Here is a 19,349-nt window from a genome sequence, read left to right as displayed (position 1 = left end):
AGAGCCCTTGCTGAGCATTAGGAAGGACAGATCTTGATCTCAAAAGTAGGTTTGTGGTTACCTCTAATATTTCTTTGAAACAAGATAAAAACTCTAGGGAAATTTCAGAGTGATAGCAGTGTTAGTGGGATGGAGATTGCAACCTTTAGGGCCTAGGATTGTGATGAGATGTATCAGATGTCGAAGCACGTGATCACCATTGAGACACCGTTCAACATACCCTGCAATGATACCCACTCCAGAGACATCTTGAAGAACTGAGTGAAGGAGTCTACCAAATTCAGGATGACACACAACTAGGTCTATAAGACGAAGATAATGCTGAAGACATATCAATACTTGGTCATCTTTGATTGTTGAATTTATGGACAAGAAAGCATGGAAACCTTCCCATAGAGTTGGGTGATCACATTGAACCAATTGGCCAAAGAAGGAAAAGCATTCAACTGGTTTGACATGATGGCTCATCGACTGAAGGAACATGTAACAAAGCATCGACAACTGCCCAAAAGTATGCAAGAAGAACTCTACATGTCCGCTTACATCTTGGATGCAATCTGTACCTGTCAGGAGTTCCTAGGCTTGAAGTGGGCATGGACACTGGTGGAGACTATTGTGAACAATTATTGTAAGATGTTTTTCGAATGTAGCTTCAAAGGAGTTATCACACAACTGTCTGATCATTTTGTCACCGTAGTGTACAAGATGATATTCGAACAGGATCCACCATGCATGTCAAAGGCAACAATGGAGGCACCGATAGACATAGCTGATTAGTATGCCTCACTGTCTGACACCTTCATACACATGTACAATGCAAAGAAGTATCTACATGTTCTACCAAAGTTTTCCTTCGACAAGATCGTCATGCAGGAAGTATCATATCACATCTCAACACGATTGACAGCTAGGCTGCACTGGAAGAAGAAGGCACCTTGGACCACTCTTCCATTGCAAATCAGGTTATATGAGACACAAAATTTCAAGCATGTGGATGTTGAAGTAGAGTAGATGAAGAAGTATTTGTTCGTCCTCCAAAGTTATAATCCATATGACTCGCATTGTCTTATGAAATATCATTGTGCAAGAGTAGAGTTCAACTGGATCCACAGCATTTCATTAGGTGGAGGAAGACCGATGGAGGTATTTCTATAGCTTCTCTAGACCCAATGAGCCAGTCAGACTCATTGTGGACTAGTTAGCGAAGCAACATGAAGCAGCATCCCAAAGAGAACCAGAAGCAGCAGCAGCAGAGGCAAAGATACCAAGTACGCAACAAGGGAAAGAGGAAGATTATCGACTACATGGAGGAAGAGAAAAGCTGCAAATTTTGTGCAGACCCATTTGTGTAGAAAGAAGCTTTAGCAATAGAGGGAAAGAGGCAAAAACGCTAAAAGAGAAACGTGCAAAGGCAGAGATAAAAATAGAGAATGGAGGAAATAGAGAAGGAGTTGCATTAGTTGAAGGAGCAACTCCGAAAGGAACAAGAGTTGTGTAGATAGGAGAAGGATGTGCAAGAGGAACAGGTACAACAGGGGGTGAAAATTATACAAACAGATGAAATTGTGCCATTACAGGTATTGGACTCATCAGAACAGCTGGCATCAGGTAGACAAGGTGAACCATCGTAGGAGAAGGACTTCGCTCAAGAGATAGAGGAAGCACTTGAATAGATCAATATAGAGATAGAGCAACGAGAGTTAGAGCAAGACATTGACCTCATTCCTCACCACCAAGAGGTCGACCCACCACCTTTAGTGCATCTAGATGAGGAGCATGTCCCAAGAGATCAAGGAGATAGTAAGATCCTTGGGGATCAGCTGGAAGGAGAGATGCACAACATCTCATTCGATCAATCTAAACATAGAGTTGTGAAATCTCACATAGTGTCGACTCTGAATGACCATACATACCTTGTGCAGTTTGAGGAATAAGTGATTGTGTCTGACATGCACAAATGTCCAATCATTGGCGGATGCTACCAGAGCATATTCTGAAGCCACTAGCTCGAGTGTTCACTTCCTGATTGCTGAGAATGAGAAAATGGATAAGGAGCTTTAGACGACCAAGTAGGGAGGATAACTGGTTACAGCATCCGCCCGGGCAGAGTTGAAGAAGGCAATACTGGATGACGTATTGTCCCTTAATACAGTCATGTGGGCGTTTTATTCCAAGTTTGGTACTGTGCACAAGGTAGTCATCCATCTTAACAGTTCACAGAAGCAATGTGCTAGAAGAGCACATATCCTATTGAATGTGCATGCTGCTATTGATTACATGAAAACATGGACGATGAGATACAAGGGAGCCCCACTTCACTTGCCTAAGATGATGAAGCCTAGAGTGGTCATGCTGAAGGCACACATCCAGAGTCAGATCCGGAACTACGAAGAGCTCTCGCAGCTCATCGCTAGTTTACAGGCTTCCTATGCACGTGTATTCAAGAGGATGGATTTTGTGGTGCACGCACATGCGATCCCATCTATTCGGAAACTCACCCAGGGGAAGACAAAGGAACAGGTCTGACTAGAGGTTGACTCTTACTTTGACGAGTTGATATGCATAACCACCAGTCGAGACTTGTCGATCAATGCAGACACCATGCACAAGTATGTTGCTGGTCCGACCACACTCAAGAAAATGATGCGAATGCTATCAGATGAGTTGGACGGAGGAGCCCCAGTAGTGTACCCAGATGTTATGGACGCAAGAGTCAAGTTCTAGAAATATGTCACCTTAGGGCACACAGACACCATCGTGGACTATCAAGCTTGGCATCAGTACGCTACTATCGACCACCATGAGGATGTCGAAGAGTTGATCTTCCAACAGTTTTCCAAGTCACAGTGATGTCTTGCATGGCTTGCTCAAGCCATTTTGTCTCACATGGGTACATGTGCATTGTGATGTAACGTCTTGTCAAGTGTAAGTTCAAGTGTCGATAGTTGGATGTAACAAACATAGAGTAGATCAAGATTCATGAAGGTAGTTGAACTAACACAAAGGGGAATGTCAAGGGTCACCCCACCCTTCGCTATAAATAGTCCGTCATAACTCATCGTAAAGGCTTTTGGTCAGCCAAGCTTCCAATGTTAGGATATTTCGACACATAGGAAATAGTTAAGTATAACTTGGTCTAGTATAGAGTCAGGTAAAGCGTGTTTCTTTACTATGTACATTTTGTAACTTACAATCCGATGGTCATGATATGTAGTGATCCAATGGTTCATTCTCTCCTCAGTATTACCGACACTTGATTCGTGGCTTAACACCTGATTGGTCCATGATCTCTATTTAAAGAGCATGGAGTGTCATTTGTAGGGTAACCGTCCATGAGAGAAGCTTATGTAAATTTTCATTCTTTTATTAATAAATTGCCTGAAGTGGCCGTGTTGGCTCAGGCCGTGGACTGTTTCCCTCTTTGACGGTTTTAACCACGTCAAAATACTGGTGTATTGACCTGTGATTTATTGGTGAGTGGTTTCCTTTGGTGTTCTATCTGAGGAACTTACCCTATAAATTCCTACATGGTATCAGAGCTATTCGAGGGCCGCGTCCGTTGGTGATCCGAATCTGAAGCCGGTAGAACTGCATCCGACTGTTGTTTCCTAGATCTACTGTTTTTGACTACTTTCGGGCCGAGAGGACTGCTCTATTGTGTTGGGAGCATCTGTTCCAGTGAGGAACCCCTTTCGTTTCATGCGAAAAGGTTTCCGGTAGCCCTAGCTACGTCATTTTTAAGATCTGGAGGTATATAATGTTTATTTGCAGTTTACAGTTATTTTCTCTCTGATTATTTTGGTTTTGGTTTATTTAGTTTTTTTTTTTTATTACCGGATCTATACCTTTCATTTCCACGTATGCTCTTTGCCTTGCGACTCTGTGCGATCTGGGCAAATCAGAAACAGAAAGGAAGGATTTTTCTCATGCATATGCTTTTTTCCGCTACGCCTTAGTGTGATCTCGGAAAATTAGAAACATTGAGGAAAATATTTAGTTTCCGCCTAAAGCTAACTTTGAGCCGTGAGGTTCGTTTTTTTTTGTATGTCCGTGTTTGGTTTTGTGTTTTTTGTTTTGTAGGGAAAAAGAGCTTTCTCAAAGTAAGCACGCAGCCCAAGGCTTCAGTGACTAAAAAGAACCCCCCTCTCTCTCTCTCTCTCTCTCTCTTGGTCCAAAGCTAATTTATGAGAGTAGAGGTCTTGAGTTCAAGTCTCCTTTTTGTGGGGGCAGATTTTTCATTTCCGCACATTCCCACACTTCGTCGGCATCTTCATCGAATTTTCTTCAAAAAACCATAACTTCTTCATTCGGAATCCGTTTTCAGAGCCGTTTTTTTTTAACCAGCCTAATTTTTTGAGATCTTTCCATTCGAGCACTTAGTTTCAGCATCTATAGCTTTAGTTTCTGTTAAAATGGAAAGTCCATGCCAAGTTATTCTTGACAGCACCAACTACTTTTAATGGTGGTCCTACATTGTGGATTTACATAGAAGTAAAGGTCTCTACAGAATAGCCTCAGGCCAAGAAACCAAACCGAAAGATGAAGATAGGGCATCTAAATGGGAAAATAGGCAAGATCAAGCACGTGGGTTGATAGGGATGTCTATTTCTCCCAATCTTAGATTCCATATTGTAGAACTTGATACTCCTGAGGAAGCAATGAAACAGATTGCTAAAGTTTTTGGAATTAAAAATGAACTTAAAGCCCATCAACTTGAAAATGAGTTGCTTACATTGGACCCCAATAATTTTTCTTGCATTGAAGATTTTTTGTCCAAGTTCAAGACCATTAAACTTCTCTTGCAAGGTGTTAAGGTTAAGAAAGAAGATAGTAGCCTTATCTATTCCATTCTTACTAAGTTGGGACCAGCCTATTCTGTGTTTGTTTCCACCTTCCATTCTACAAGAGAAGCCTTCATTCCTCAAGGACAAGCCTACAAGTCCTCTTCCTTTGATTCCTTTTGTGATTCTTTAATAAGAGAACAAGAAAATCTCTTACACCTTTGTCTTCTTAATCTTGGAAACTCTTCTAAGAAAGTGTTAGCCACCCAGAAGCAACCAAATTCAAAGAATCCTAAGAAGTTGTATCCTAAAAGGAATGGTCCTAAACCGAACAAGGGTCCTAAGCAATTTCAACCTCAAAATGAAAAATCATTTCAACAAAATTATAAGACAAATAAAAACAAAGGGAAGAAGATTGATAGACATTGCAACTTTTGTAATCGAGATGCCCACTTAGAATCCAAATTCTTTAAGAAGATGGAAGCCTTGGAAGCAGCAATGAAGAAGCATAACATCCATTTGGAGCACTCTTCAACTTCAACTTCATCTTCAAGAATAGCACTTTCTGCATGTGGTTGTCAAGCATCTCGGTCTGGCTATGCACTAAATGTATCTTCTTCTTCTCATTCTCATGAGCGGCTCATTGATTCTGGAGCTTCTTATCACATGGCCAATGTTTTCTTCTTTAAATGATTGTAACACCAAAAATATATATGTTGGTGATGATAGATATCTTAGTGTTGTAGGGACTGGAACTGTTCATATAGATAATGGTCAATTTAATGATGTATTATGTATTCCAACCTTATCTTGCAACCTTCTATCTGTATATCAGGTAACTCATTCAGGTGAAGGTAAAATCGTTGAATTTTCACCTCACGATGTTGTAATTAAGGACCTAAGAGATCCTAGATAGATTTTAGCTACTAGCATTGCTAATGATTCTACAAGGTTGTATAAGTTTCACAACTTTGGGTCATCAAATCTTCCCTCAATATTTGTTGCTCATAACGATGAAGTGAGCAAACTTTGGCATTAGTGATTTGGTCACTTAAACTATCACTCTCTTCAGAATCTATGTAAAGAAAATATGGTGACAGGTCTTCCAATGGTATCTTGCAGAGATGGTGTTTGTTCCAGATGTGTACTCGGAAAACATCATTGGTACAGTTTTGAAAAATGTGCCTCTTGGCACGCCTTAGCCCCTTTACAACTTGTGCATAGTGATTTATGTGGTCCACTTCCAGTTGTTTCATTCTCTGGCTACAAGTATTTATTAACTTTCATTGATGATTTCTCTAGACGCACTTGGGTATACTTCTTAAAACTCAATAATCATTGAAGTATTTAACATGTTCTTGGCCTTTAAGGCCTTTGTTGAAAAACAATCTGGACATCAAATTCTTAAGCTATGATATGATAATGGCGGAGAATATGTTAACAACAAATTCATCAACTTTTTCACTAAGAATGGAATTCAAATGAAACATACTGTTCCATATACTCCACAACAAAATGGTGTAGCTGAAAGGAAGAATCACACCTTAAAGGAAATGGCTAATTGTATGCCTCACTCTAAAGGACTTAGTCTTAATTATTAGGCAGAAGCAATTAACTGTGCAAATTACATAATAAATCACACTCCTACTAAGGTTTTAAAGAATATCACTCCAGAATAAGCATGGAGCTCAATTAAACCAAATGTAAGTCACTTTCGTGTTTTTGGAAGTGAAGCATGGGCCCATACTCTAGATGAGAAACATAAAGCTTTAGAACCTAAGAGTGAAAAATGTATTTTTGTTGGATATTCTCAAGATGTCAAAGGATATAGAATTATTCCACTTAAGTCCAAAAATGCTATCATTAGAAGAGATGTAAAGTTTGTTGAAAATATATTGGCCTACGAGCCTAGTTCGGCGGATGTGCCACCTCTCCCTATCTCTTCTACTTTTGAAAATATTTCTTCTTCAGATGATGAAAGCGAGGATGAAAATCCTCCCCCGACCTCTCAGGATCCTCCTTCAGCTCCTCAGCTTCCAAAATGGGTCCGTGCTACTCTGGATGTAGCAGGTCATCTTGCCGGTGATCCTACAGATCAGCGACGTACACGTTCTCAGTTTGATAGAGCCTCTTCTTTACTGGCTCAAGCTTCAATGAATTATGATCCTGACACCTTTGCAGAAGCTTAAGACCATCCAGATTGGGAAGCAGCTATGAATGAAGAACATCATTCATTATTGGCAAATGATACATGGGATCTTATTCCTCTACCAAATGGTCGAAAACTTGTTAGATGCAAATGGGTTTACAGAACCAAGTATGGACGAGATGGGAAAGTTGATAAACATAAAGCTCGTCTTGTTGCTAAGGGTTTTTCACAAGTTGAAGGCATTGACTACTCTGAAAACTTCTCCCCTATTTCCAAAATGAACTCTATCCGCCTTGTTCTTTCCCTTGCTGCCTCTTTCAAATGGGAAGTCCATCAGATGGATGTTAAATCTGCCTTCTTTCATGGGGACTTGCATGAAGAAATCTATATGGAACAACCTATTGGCTTTATACAAGCAGACTCTAGCCTTGTATGTCGGCTTAAGAAATCCCTTTATGGTATCAAGCAAGCTCCTCGAGCTCGGTATGCCAAAATGGATAACTTTCTTTTAGAAAATGGCTTTTCTAGGTGTCATTCTGACAATACTGTCTACACCAAGAAAGTGGGCAAGTCTCTTATCATTCTTGTTCTTTATGTTGATGATCTTATCCTGACTGGTAGTGATCCCAAACTTATAAAACATGTGAAGTCTAGCCTTAAAAGGAAGTTTGAAATGACAAAATTAGGATACTTACACTATTTTCTTGGTCTTCAAGTCTTGCAATCCAAGGAAGGTATTTCCCTTTCCCAGTCCAAGTATGCCTATGATATTCTACGGCATTTTCACATGGAAGACTGTAAGCCAACCCCTTCTCCCTTTCAGTCTGGAGTCAAACTCTCAGTCACCTGTACTTCTCCCAAAGTTGATGCTACCTTATACCATCAACTTGTAGGAAAACATTTGTATCTAACCCATACTCATCCTAACCTTTCCTTTGTCGTTGGCCTTGTTGCTGTTTATGCAAAACCCACATGAAATTCATTGGAGAGCAGCTAAAAGAATACTTCGTTATGTTCGAGGTACAGGTCAGTTTGGGATTCATTACAGTGCTGAAGCAGCTCCTCTATTGGTTGGTTTCACTGATTCCGATTGGGCTGGTGACCCTGATGATCGGAAGTCTACTGCAGGTTATGTGTTCACTCTTGGTTCAGGACCTATTACATGGGCTTGCAAGAAACAAGGTGCCATTTCTCTTTCTTCAGCAGAAGCAGAGTATCGTGGTGCCGTAGAAGCTAGTAAGGAAGCCTTGTGGCTTCGTCAGATCCTGTCAGAGTTTGCCTTTCAGCAGCAACATCCGACTACACTTTGGTGTGATAATCAAAGTGCCATTCAACTATGCAAAGATCCAGTCCAACATCAGCACAGAAAACACATTGAACTGCACATGCACTTCATTAGAAATCTCATTCATGACCATGTTCTTTAAGTGCAAAATTATTCAACAGATGATCAAGTTGCAGACATCTTTACAAAGGCTCTCACAGAGGCAAAGTTTACTAAACTTCGATTTATGGTTGGAGTTCAGGAAGCTGTCACTAAGGGGGGATATGCTCTAGTGCCTCCTTCCTTCTCCTATTGTGTCATATTTGTAAATCCTTCAAGCTTATCCCAAGTTGTTCTTAAGGGGGGATGTTAGGATATTCCGACACATAGGAAATAGTTAAGTATAACTTGGTCTAGTATAGAGTTAGATAAAGTGTGTTTCTTTACTATGTACATTTTGTAACTTACAATCCGACGGTCACGATATGTAGTGATCCGACGGTTCATTCCTTGATATGTGGCTTAACACCCGATTGGTCCATGATCTCTATTTAAAGAGCATGGAGGGTCATTTGTAGGGTAACCATCCATGAGAGAAGCTTATGTAAATTTTCATTATTTTATTAATAAATTGCCTGAAGTGGCTGCGTTGGCTCAGGTCGTGGACTGTTTCCCTCTTTGACAGTTTTAACCACGTCAAAATACTGGTGTATTGATCTGTGATCTGTTTGTGAGCGGTGTCCTTTGGTGTTTTGTCTGAGGAACTTACCCTATAAATGCCTACCTTCAATAAGACTATTCTAGAGAGAGCTTTGACAATATTGTAACGCGCGTTGGCTTCTCCACTACGCAGAGTTAGTATATCTCTTTGGAGGAGCAGGCGGTTGTGGTTCTAACATTCCACTATCGGGATTAGTGGTTGGACATGAGTATATTGTATGAATGGAACTTACACCTCTTAATATAACAGAGCCAGCACGTTTCATGCATATGTTGTATTCTATTTCAGCTATTTGGTTTACTCTAAATGATATATGCATTTGTTTGCTTATGCAAGGATGTATGGAATATTCTGTATAAGTATGTATGAATCTTTTTGAAATGTGTTGGTTTAACCATCACTTTGGATTGCTAGCTAACTTTCTTTCCAATTTGTGTTGCATCTTCGCTCATGTGTTCCCTTCCAAGCTGCGTGCTATCACATGTTTCCAAGGGGTGCACTCACCACCCTTTCCTTTTGTTAGAAGCATTCATGAAGCTTCCTTGACTTGCTATAACTCTCAAACCATTTCTACCAACAGGAACATCTTACTTGCCTCTGTGAAAAATCACGATCAAGGCATTACCGTATGACCCACTGCTGGGACTCCTACACCAAACAGTCTGAAGTCTAATTGTGACATCTTACCGAGGAGATCCCCTGACATGTTGGCGGGTCCAACACTATCAACATTTTTGGTGCTAGAAAGAGGGCCATATGACAAGATGTGTCCTCTCATCCTGTGTTTAACCTTTGCATATCTATCATGATGTCTTGTACTCTCATCCCTCCACAATGTTTTTCGCATGTCAAATCTATTACCATCACGAGAGATTTCTTTGATCTCTTGTCCACATACATGTATGATGGTGAAGGCGAAGTGGCCTAGCCTGAGTTCTTACATGACTTCCTTGCCCTACTTCAAGAGGATGATGGATGTTTTGACGAATATTTTCTCTTTTTAGGGTTTATTGCAATTTTTCTTGGGGGATTGTGTGTTTCACACTTAATTTTAGCTTTTGTCAATTTTACTCATATATTTCCGCATAGGATTAATGATTTTCTCATCTTTTCAGCATTATTTCTAAGTGGCTTCATGTTTTTTCTAGTTCCTTAGGGAGTGATAATTCCACTATTACTATTATTTTTTCTTGGTATTCTTCGATTATTTTACCCACTTTTTTATTTTCATGATTGATTATCTATTTTTCACTCAGCATTTACAATGATAGTATATTCTTTCATGTGTATATTTTACATATTTTTAGGAGGTCCTACAAATGTATGATTTCCCACTTTTTCCTTAAAGTATCCTCTTGTCAACAAATCCACTTGGTTACCATTTATTTTCCTCATATCGATATATGTCTGAGGGCGATTTCATCCTTCAAGTTTACCAATCAAAAGGTTATTATTCCTTCTCAAGACCATTTTAATTTCCTCTTAGCCATACATACATACATATATATATATATATATATATATATATATATATATATATATATATATATATATATATATATATATATATATATATATATATATATATTCCCATGTTTCCTTGCTTAGAATTTTTCATTGGTCACACTCAATGCTCCAATTATTGAGGGTATTCAGATATTTGAACTTGCAAAATTTTTCTACAAGGGAATTATTTCTCAAGTTTCCTCGATCAAGGAGGTCACCGAAATCATTTATCTACTTCCTTGGTAAAATATTATCAGTTCCTTCGCAAGTCTTATCAATTGTACATTACAAGAATGTTCAAAATATCCCTAGTAGTTCAATTCTCAACCATAAATATACAGAGTTTACAATACTTGTGCTTCAATTATTCTATTAGCATCTGTTTTCGTGATAGTAATGTTTCAGTTCCACCAATATGAATATTAACTATGCTAAAGAAACCAACTTTTTCATACTTGTTGTATTGTTCTACGCCACATTTATAGGCTAACGGTTCTTAATCCCCTTTTTAATACATTTTCTATTCATGTTTATATTGATTAGAACTTCTTTTATCTTGTGGGGGCATCACATGATCCTTGTTCCTGGGGCCAAAACCTTTCTTAGATAAGTGTACATAAGAATAATTTGTATTCTCCATTCCTAATTTAAGTCCCTACCTTCTTATTTTATTCCACTGAACCTTCTTCTTAAATCGAAGCAATAGTACACCTCCCCATTACATGCAATTTTGTATCTTACTTTTATAATAAATAATTAGTTATTTCACTTCTTTTAGTATTTGCTCATAGTTATGTACTTAATTATATCGTTGGACTCACTAATTTTAGTATTACAGAGTTTCATTCCTTACTCGGTACGTTAGAATACTAATTTCTTCCTATTGTCAATAACAACTAATTCTCAAGTACTTATTCTATCCTTACTCTTGCTATACTTGCATTTCCCTTTCTGTCGTCTATATCTTAATATTTTTTTAGCTTGGTAAGGAATGAATAAGTCAATATTTATGCTGACCCTATTATATTCAATAGGTACCTATTCTACATAGGTTCTACATCTTATACAATGTTTTTTTTTTAACACTTGCACCTATGTCTTGATAATAATCCAGTGTTATCAAACATTATATACATTTCTGATTTTGTTCCAGCTATTAATACTTCACATTATCTCCTATGTGATATTTACTACCAACTATTATTAAGTTTCTTTTGACATCTTGATCTATCCCAACTAATGTGCCATTACCTCATTTGCTTGTATAGATCTTGAATTTAACATATAAGTGATCGTATTTCTAAGATAAATTCCTCACTTATAAGGCATCATATATCCTTTTTACTCTAGATAGAGAAATCTATTATAGTAGCAATTTTTTTTATGTAATAGTACACCTTAAAGAACTTCCATATTATATACTAACACATACTTTAGTTTTTAACAATGATTTTTATTCCCCCTTCCTCATATTGTGTTTATAAAAATTACGTATTTCTCTTTATAATCACCTTGTTTGGATTTCAAGTGTAACTCATTCAATATTCCATTATTACTTACTTATATTAATCTAAATTTATAGTGTTAGATTCTAAGGCAAGTGTCAAATATTTAGACAAACTTAGTACTCTCATTACTTCTCTCATGATAGTAAATTTTTCCTCAGCAAATATACACCACTACTTGTTTTTCTATTTTTTTAGTATAGTTGTGAAATTAATAGGAGTAATTGCTCATTTGGTCATAAAAACCACCTAACATGCTACATCCATTAGGCTCATCCTATTTATTTAATCTATTTAGTTGAGAAGTGTTTCCACTACCGCATCTCTTATCAATTTTCTTTCATTTATGCATTTCATCTTAGTTGTAGTGATAACTAGTATTACATCACTGCTATATGTCTTCCTGAGGCTAGTCATGATTTATTTTACTATTGGTTGATTCCGGTTATCAAGTCCTTCATACCCTCCATCAATTATGCTACGGAAAGTAGCACTTCATCTTCTATATGTACCTTGATATGATATGGTTGATGCTCATTCCTTTATTACAATTGTGGGTTGCCCATAGGTCTCCATATCGAAACTACAATATCTGATACCATATGTAATATACCTCCATCCTATAACAAAAAAAAATTCTTTTTTTTTTTTAAATATTATTTTTCTTTAATTTATTGCTACAATTAAACATAACACCTATTGTACTTTTTTCTATTATATATATATATATATATATATATATTCCTACCAATACATATTAATGGTTTTCCATTTTATTACAATGGCACTGGCATTATTCTTAAGCTTCCCTCTGCATGCTTTGACTTTCTTTTAGGAGGAATTGATTCATTAAAGTGGTGCTATACTCATTCTTCTTATCCAAGTTACCCCTTAGAGCTTCCATAGTTCAAGGTAAATAGGTTCAAAATATTTGTAAGTTTTACTATCTTTTTGTTGGTAGCAAAATGTATATTGTCATTATATGTATTAATCTCCTCGACCATATTACACCTATTGACATGGATCCCAACCAACGTTGTTTTCCTCACGTGTAGTTTTTGGTACCATCGACAAAGTTTCCATTAATGCAACATTAAATCTTCTTCCAACCATTTAAACTCCAGTTGTTATATCCGCTCAAGAATAAGGAATATCACATAGGAAATAAGTCGAACTAAGGGCTAGAATTTAGAATACATCTGGGTTTTAAGGCAAGAGTAATTAAACCATTTCTACTCTAATGTATAATGACTAGTTAAGAGGTTATAAGAGTACAAATTATGCCTCTCATGATATGAATCATTGATATGATAGAAATGAAGAGTGGTTATATATATATATATATATATATATATAATTTTGCTAAAAAAAAACCCTTACCACGGGTGTCTTCTCCTAATGGGAGATAAATTATTACATAATTCAAAAGGAAAAATGGGTTTTCACAACTCAAATTTGCATTAAAATTTATATTTTGTGTATCATGAGAAATTACTTAATATATTATAGGTCGAGTATTAAATTTTTGAGGTGACTAGAGACTTCACATAGTTTTATTTGTACATATGGTGATCCTAGAATGGTTGCGATTCTTCGGCTCATACAAACCAAATTGAAACCTGGGTATGGTGCTCATCAATGGTAGTGATTGTTGGACCTACATCCAAGGGTGGAAACTGCATTGGGTAGAACCCTAAACCTTTCCTTCATTCCCTAGAATTTTCTTTTCCCTTTTGATCTCTTTAGCAGTGCTGAAGTGAGTAACGATGATGTTGAGGGTCTTCCTACCTCCGTGTCTATAAATAATGGCGGAAAGTGTCACGCCCCTACGCCTGCGGTGATCTTCCAACCGCTTGTAGCGAGGTGCGGCACCACCGAGCGCTTTCTTTTTAACAATACTAACACCCGTGGACTACGCCTACTTCAACATGAACATACTTAGCTTATGTTTTGCAACCAAGTAAAAGCATTATCCTTTATACTTTAGTGAAGACCATTCTCAATCATTAACCATATACAATTAACCGAGAACATCAACAATAAGCAAGTACAAAGGGAGGGGCAACTCCCAGAAAGTCTGCCCAACAATATATTATAACAACGTCTTCAATATTACAACACAAGTAATGCTTGGCAAGTTCCAAGCCAATACTTAGAATAATTTTACAATCGAGGCATAGAACAGCCTTTTACAATTATGTGCACCCTTGCACAAAGTGAACGCTCACCTGAGCCACCTATTTCACCCTGTCAAGTCCTGCACACATTATCTGCATAGCCAACCTTCACATCTCAACCCGGGTCAAAACTCCATTTCCACACAAGGGAAGAACTACACATAAATCATGTGTATTCCCTTTTACCCCTGCGCAGCTGTTTTACCCTTATGCGTAGATATCAAGTGCGAAGTTGTATGATCGAATGAGGAGCAGCCTCCCCATATATATACGCTTCCCATCATGGCACATAACCTTGGGCCGACATGTTAAATAATACCATGAAGCTCTCCACATAATATTTTATGATGTCGGCTTGGGGGTATGCTTTATGTTCAACGCATCAATGTATAAACCTTCGTGCATCCCTTGTAACATATGCGTACAAGCGTGAAAGACACTTAGTCATTTTTTGTGCATTTCTTAACGTCGCATTTGTGTCGCAAACCGTCGTTCAGCGCGCCCACGCGCGCGCCCGCTCGCGTTCGTGCCCGGCGCCGTCGCACCATCACCCGGAGGCCTTACATTCTCCTCCACCTGAAATCGTTGTCGTCCTCGACAACATACCATCATCCATGATGTTGACTCCTCCACATAAGGCAAACATCACTGCAACATATGTAGAACCACTGTCTCCACCATGTCTCGGCCTAGTGACCAACTGCCACCAAGCTCACCATACCAAAGTATGTATCTCCACGATCCATGCCCAGGTCCATGGAAAATCCATACATCTCATCTGCAACATGCCATCATCAATCATACCTGCTCCATATGCTTGAGGACTCACTGCCATGAGTAGCTAACAATGAGCCCATCTTCTTACTCATCTAAGAAGATGTAGAGGGAGTAGAGCCTGAAGGCTCTTCCTCACTAATCAACTCGATCCATCTATCAGGATCCTCAATCTCCATCCTTTGTAGATAAGCAACCCGGTCTTCCTTCTGGACATCCGGCCTCACATATACCTCATCATCATCATCATCATCTTCCACCAGCTCTAGCCTTCTTGTTAAGTCCAAGATGCTATCTGAAAGTGTCTTGATGACCACTAACTGCTCCACAAGCTTTGCCTCAACAGTGGACAACCGCTTGTTCACTTTTTCCTTATCCTCCATTTGCATTTCTCCCACTTTACAATAAGGTCTTGTTGCACCAACGGTAGGCACACCGATGGGCACATATTCCCTTCCATCATAAATGTAGAGCTTCTTCAAATGTGGTACAATCATAGCATCGAATTGTTTCATAAACTCCATCCTAATACAACTTCGTAGTCATCAATCCGCACTATAGTGAAGTCCACCTTTCCAGTCCATTCACCAAGTGTAGTGTCCACTTTCTCAGCTATACCAAGAATGTCCATAGGAGGAGAATTCACCGTCTTCATTTGTGCCTTTGCCGGTACAAACTTCAGCCCAATTCTTCTTGCAGTATCTTCTCCCATGAAGTTGTGAGAAGCCCCACTATCCACCATAGTGAGTACATTAGTATCTCCAATCTTCATTTGAACATACTCTAACTTGTTTCTTTTCGGGTCTCTCTTAGAGACTACTTCTGTAGTAGCAGAAGCACCAAGTATCTGCATCATCCCCACAGAAGCATCATTACCCTCATCATCAGATTGTGCAACCGTAGCCACCTTTAGTTTAGAGGGACAATTCCTCAACGTGTGTGGTCCTGCACATAACCAACACTTCAAAGGGTTCTTCATTTTCGGGCCATCCTCCGATTTTGAAGCACCATCATCCTTCTTCTCTTTTGGCTTTTCGGTCTTCTTCTTCTTGTCATCAGAAGTTTCCTCAAAGTGGTCCACCAACCTATCAAATGTAGCAAAAGCTTATTCAAGTGTTCTAATCTTCTGTCTCCTCACCTTGTTGCGTGCCCAAGGTTTCAGTCCCATATTGAAGTTGAACACCTTGTCTTTTTCTGCCATGTCATGAAGTTCCAAAGCTGCACTTGAATACTCTTGCTGGTATGCTTGTAGGCTTCCTGTTTGCTTTATGTACTTGAGTTTGGTCCTTGCTTCCCATGTGTCATCTTGAGGACTGAAGTGGGTCTGCAAAGCCTTCTTCAAGTCTTTCCACGAAGTGATGTCATCAGCACTGCCATTGGCAATCTGGTCCACTCTCCTTCGCCACCACATCTTAGCATCCTTTGTCAAGAACTGAGTAGCTACCTTGACTTGTGTCTCACCATCAACCAGGTTCAACCGCTCCAAGTACTGCTCCACGTCCCACAAGAAGTTGCCAAGAATTGCTGCCTTCCTTGTTCCATCATAAGATTCTGGTTCCTTGACCTTCATATGAGGCATTCCTCCAAATGAATTATGCCCCATGGCCCTCTTCACAATCGTAAGCTCATTCTTTGTATCTTCAAGAGTCTTCTTCAAGTTCACGATCTCTGCAAGACCTTGATTTCTTGATTCCTCGACCTCTTTGACTCTTTGTTCAAGTTGTGCACACCTAAGATCAGTGTACTCATTTTGTGTCTTAAGCTCATCATTCTGTGTTCGGAGTTCATCGAGTTTCTCTTCAAAAGAAATCTCCATATCTTCTACCTTTACCAACACCCTTTCAATGAACTCCATAGTAGTTTCCTTGCCATCATGACTAGACCCGGCTTGAGACCCGGCTGCCATCTCGACCAGCTTCTCCTTCCTTTGTGATCTAGTCTTGACCATTCGAGTATCCTGCAACCTGAACCAACCCTTGTTTCACTTCGTGTGAAACGGCTTCCTTCACCTGCAAGTACCCTTGTCACTGCCACGAGCAACCTTTGCTCACCAGCTCCGACCGAGCTCTGATACCAACTGTCACGCCCCTACACCTGCGGTGATCTTCCAACCGCTTGTAGCGAGGTGCGGCACCACCGAGCGCTTTCTTTTTAACAATACTAACACCCGTGGACTACGCCTACTTCAACATGAACATACTTAGCTTATGTTTTGCAACCAAGTAAAAGAATTATCCTTTATACTTTAGTGAAGACCATTCTCAATCATTAACCATATACAATTAACCGAGAACATCAACAATAAGCAAGTACAAAGGGAGGGGCAACTCCCAGAAAGTCTACCCAACAATATATTATAACTGCGTCTTCAATATTACAACACAAGTAATGCTTGGCAAGTTCCAAGCCAATACTTAGAATAATTTTACAATCGAGGCATAGAACAACCTTTTACAATTATGTGCACCCTTGCACAAAGTGAACGCTCACCCGAGCCACCTATTTCACCCTGTCAAGTCCTGCACACATTATCTGCATAGCCAACCTTCACATCTCAACCCGGGTCAAAACTCCATTTCCACACAAGGGAAGAACTACACATAAATCATGTGTATTCCCTTTTACCCCTGCGCAGTTGTTTTACCCTTATGCGTAGATATCAAGTGCGAAGTTGTATGATCGAATGAGGAGCAGCCTCCCCATATATATACGCTTCCCATCATGGCACATAACCTTGGGCCGACATGTTAAATAATACCATGAAGCTCTCCACATAATATTTTATGATGTCGGCTTGGGGTATGCTTTATGTTCAACGCATCAACATATAAACCTTCGTGCATCCCTTGTAACATATGTGTACAAGCGTGAAAGACACTTAGTCATTTTTTGTGCATTTCTTAACGTCGCATTTGTGTTGCAAACCTTCGTTCAGTGCGCCCGCGCGCGCGCCCGCCCGCGTTCGTGCCCGGAGCCGTCGCACCATCACCCGGAGGCCTTACAGAAAGGGTCCTTCTTCCACCCATGACACTCGTCCGACTACATTAGCTGTTTCCTGCCTCATGATATGTTGATCATCACTGGTATGTCTTCATTTCTATTTTTTCTATATTGTATTTCCATTACCCATATATTCTTTTTTCTTCTTCTTGTAACGATCTAGAGTAATCCTAGGGAGTATACTATTTGACGCAGAGTAGTTTCATTTTTTGTTGTCAAGGCGTCCTTGTTCGACTCAAGTTGTACGGATACGCTCTAAGGTAATTTTCTTAAAATTCCTTCGCAAATTGTGACATGATTACGTTTCCTGCTTATCATAACCCTCATTTGATACAAAATACAGGCTCAAAGTATGATGGATAGCTCACGCTAGCTCTTGGGCTTTATGTTTATTTTGTCTTATTTATTTTTCCTTAAGCGAGAAAGTAATATTTCTTTTCTTTTCAGAAAGTTTCTTAAGTACACCTCCAGTTGACCATCCAAGTTTACCCAATTTGTCCTTCTAGGTATGGTTACATCATGGCTTCCCTGGTGATTTCGACTTCAAACCTGAGTTCGAGTTCTTGAAAGAAACTTTCCGATATTCAAGAGTTAATTAAGGGTTTGGTCTTTGAGACCCTTATTAGGTGGAATTTTTTTAACAGTAAGGTGAGTTGTTAAGGGTGAAAGGGTCATCATGAGTGGTGCTTTTCTTCCATTTTTACGATGTCACTCTCACTCTGGTCGCTCGACGGAGTGGTCGAGGTCATAACATACAAATGTTTACCACCTTTTTTTTTTTCTTTTTTTTTTTCCTAAAGAATTTGAGATATCACACAAAAAATAGAATGATTTGCACATTCTGAAAGTTACCCTCTTTCATGATAGAATTTGGAAGAAGGATTTTCATTACAATCTTCCACTATAGGTATTCTTGTTATTAGTCCCTACCTCCAGCATAACAGGGACTATAGCGTTCGATCGAATGTTTGACCGCTATTAATTCATCAGTTGACTAGATTTTTTTCGGGTTTCTTGTATTTTAACCAAAGTTGATTGCTAACAATTTTGCGTTCGGACAATTTTTACCAAACTTTCGAATTTAGCCTCTTATTGCAGGCTTCACGTGCCCCAGTGTTGTTTTTAGCGAGGGGAAGCTATTTTATCTTAAGTTTTTAACTGGCGGTTGTTATGTTTTTCTTCTCCAGTGTACTGTAAGATATCCAAAGTTTCATTATAATTATATCCAGCTCTTGCATGTGTGCCATCTGCCATGGTGCATCTTCCATCATTCACCATATGTTCGCCATGGTTGCACAGATCTGCCATGGTGCATCTTCCATCATTCACCATATGTTCGCCATGGTTTTTCACGCACCATTTTTCATGGAAACTGTCCATAAGGCTTGAAGGAGAAATGGTCAGGGTACGACACCCTACCTCTGCTCAAGGGAAAAACATTGTTTCAGGCGTATGCAAATTATATGAGAAGT

This window comes from Pinus tabuliformis, chromosome 1_2, assembly GCF_031772625.1.
Source record: "Pinus tabuliformis cultivar Carrire ecotype Pingquan chromosome 1_2, CPIR1, whole genome shotgun sequence".
Lineage (NCBI taxonomy): Eukaryota > Viridiplantae > Streptophyta > Pinopsida > Pinales > Pinaceae > Pinus > Pinus tabuliformis.
This window is presented reverse-complemented; position numbering follows the sequence as displayed.